Source organism: Miscanthus floridulus, chromosome 18 (assembly GCF_019320115.1).
Source record: "Miscanthus floridulus cultivar M001 chromosome 18, ASM1932011v1, whole genome shotgun sequence".
Taxonomy (NCBI): domain Eukaryota; kingdom Viridiplantae; phylum Streptophyta; class Magnoliopsida; order Poales; family Poaceae; genus Miscanthus; species Miscanthus floridulus.
Genome location: NC_089597.1, coordinates 51,462,857 through 51,465,918, shown reverse-complemented (window position 1 = coordinate 51,465,918; position 3,062 = coordinate 51,462,857). Strand labels below are relative to the sequence as shown.

At 41.0% G+C, this 3,062-nt stretch overlaps 1 non-coding gene across 1 annotated transcript; it reads left to right on the top strand.

Moving 5' to 3' along the window:
- The first annotated feature begins 1,937 nt into the window (after nt 1-1,937).
- LOC136524964 (small nucleolar RNA R71) lies at nt 1,938-2,043 on the top strand. Its single transcript, XR_010776308.1, has one exon. It is a non-coding gene; the product is annotated as a small nucleolar RNA R71 (small nucleolar RNA).
- The last annotated feature ends 1,019 nt before the right edge of the window (nt 2,044-3,062 follow it).

The window sequence follows — 3,062 nt, the reverse complement described above, 5'->3', positions numbered from 1 at the left end:
CATCATTTCAACTTAGGAGAAACTAAACATTCCTTAAACACATATGAGAGTGGAATTCATATTTTTGGTATTTTTGTCATATTTTATTTTTTATATGCTAATAAATGAATAAATGTAGAAAATAAATGTGAAAATTAAAAATATGATAAAGATACAAGGTACCTCTATGGGGGTCCTCCCCCAAGCTAGCGCTAGGCTGGTTGCTTGGTGATGACTCCGAGGTAGCTTTATTGCATTTATTGCATGTGGTTTTATTTATACTTTTTGTTTACCCTACCCATGTCTATACTTAGTGGTTTTGGTTCAATGATCAAACTAAACATCATGTTTAATTCGATCAAGGTAGGCTAAAAAATCTAAGCACCATGCTTAAATTAAACAGCTTATGAAAACATGATCGCGCAAGAATCATGCCCAAACCAAAACTTTATAAAGAGCATGGAAAGGTAACAAAAGTAGGTGTTTTTATTTCAGCATAAATTATAGTTTTGTTTATATAAGAATTCTAAGCAACTTTTTATTAAGCAAAGTATAAAAGATAACTACCGATTTACCTTCGACAAGGGCTCACTATTTAGAGTCCAATGAGCAGGACTCTTCTCCTTTCAGTGCTTACTTGATGATGGTGTGCCCATGCCTGGAGAAGTAGGCGTGGATGCTGATCCTTTTATTTGCCATACCTGTTTGATTCCTTTACGTGGTTGTTTCTTAGGCTGTTTGTTTTAAGGTGTTTATGCATGTTAAATCCATTAAATGGGCATCTTATTGTTTGCCTTTGAATATGAAAGAAAACATGCCCGGATCCCACATGTAGTACTGCATTTGTAGTGTTAAGAAATGGTCTCCCTAGGAGGAGGGGAACTTCCTCATTGTGGCCCATGTCTAGAACAACGAAGTCCGTGGGGATATATGTGTCTTGAATTCTTACCAAGATATCCTTGGCTAATCCCTTCGGGTGTCATGAGGTTTGATCCGCCATCTGTAGTCTGAAATTTGTAGTGGACAAAGGTCCACCCAAAATCTTATCATATATTACCTTGGACATGACATTGATGCTTGCTCCAAGGTCGCAAAAGGGGTTGTGGAAGATAGCCTATTGAGCATGTGATCGTCGGGCGGCCATGATCTTCTTTCTTAGTGATGAATGGTGGATCTACAAAATAATCATGGTTTTCCTAACATAGACGCTTACCAAACCTCGTTGAGACCATTTTAACAGATTCAAGAGAAGTTTTGAGTTTCCCTGGAATCTTTCTCGAATCAGAAACAAGTAGTGCGGCAGCAATTTGAGCTATTTGAGTTTCAATCATTTTATTAAAGCTCAACTGATTTTTAACAGATGAAGATAGGTTTTCAAGTTTTGTATTTATATTTTTGAACATTTTATCATTATATGAAAGCTTTTTAGAGATATTTTCATTGATTTTTGCCTAGCCTAAGACCAAGGCTTTCAAGGTAGGTTGATTCAAATTATAATTGGAGTTGAAGTTCGAATTACCTACTTGCCTGCGGGACTGATTGTTCCACCCATTACTGTTACCTTGTCGGAACCCGTTGTTGATATACGCAACATCTTCCCAGGTTTTGGGCAGTTGTTCCCCGAATGTCCAACCTCACCATAGACTTTGCAAGTCATTTGCGATTCTGTGGCCTGAACGGTGGCCTTCACAGCTTCTTTTTCATGGGCCCTCTCGTTCAGTCTTGATAACAATAAGTCTATTTTTGCGGCAAGCATATCCGTCTCCTTCATGGTATGCATGCCTTTTTGTTATTTGCGTTCCTCTCCCCAACTCTGATTGGCCACCATCTTCTCGATGAGAACCATGGCATCAGCGATGGTCAGGGAAAGGAATGCTCCTCCAGCAGTGGCATCTATGTGCCCCTTTGACATGGGTGTGAGCCCTTCATAGAAGTTCTAGAGCATGAGACAGTTCTCCATTCTATGGTGTGGGCAGGCCTAGATGTAATCCTGCAACCTTTCCCATGCCTCGGTATGGATTCGAGTGAAGTCTGCTAGAAATTTAAAATTTTCCCTCTCAGGGCATTGGTTTTGCCCATGAGGAAAAACTTCACGAAGAACGCCGTGGAACATTTGTCCCACATACTGATAGCTTCCTTCTCTTTGTAGAACCACTATTTTGCCTTTCCCACGAGCGAGAAGGGAAATAGGCAGAGCCAGATGCTAGCTTGTGCGACGTCTTTGATGACGATGGTGTCGCACAGCTCTAGGAAGTGTTGCAAGTGTGCACTTACGTCCTCGCTTGGCAAACCACCGAATTGGTTTGCCTACACCATCGTAATGAGGCCAATCTAGAGCTCAAAGTTTCCGATGCCCATGTTGATAGTGGGCCCAATGGGCACGTTGGCAACAATAGAGGTGGAGTAGTCATGGAGTGACTTGGACATGATGGTAGTAGCGGATGGTATGGGGGTGACTGGTTCGACTGCTAGCAGAGTAGTAGTAGAAGAAGAAGTGGCATGGGACCTGTTCTTCCTTAGGAGTGCCTCTAGATTATCGGTGTAGTTGTTCGGCAGATCAAAACCACTCATACGCTATCCTATTTTCATCCACAACATGAAGAAAACAAGCAGAATTAGCCTGCATAAACTATGGCTACCATTACATGTATGTGATCATTGTTCATGTCATGCTAGATTCTTTCAACCTATGCCGTCCCCGGCAACAGCGCCAGAAATGCTTGTTGGCATTTCTTAGCGCAATCACCAAGTGAGGACGTTTTAAGTCCATCACCGGCAACAGTGCCAGAAATTCCTATTGGCATTTCTTAGCACCATTACTAAGATTGAGTTAATCTTAGCAACGCCGCCAAGAAACACCAACTACAATAGTTCTTAATGATTACAAAGAATATCCGCAAGCGCACGGATCTATCGTTGTAGCATTTCACCCTAAAGTATTCAAGGTATCGTTATTTATATTTTCCTAAAGGAGGGCAAGGTATTAAGAGTCTAGAATGAGCATTATCATGATTACATACTTGCATAGTGGACCATAGTGCATGACAGGGGTAAAAATGATATTTCATGGATAGTGGACACAC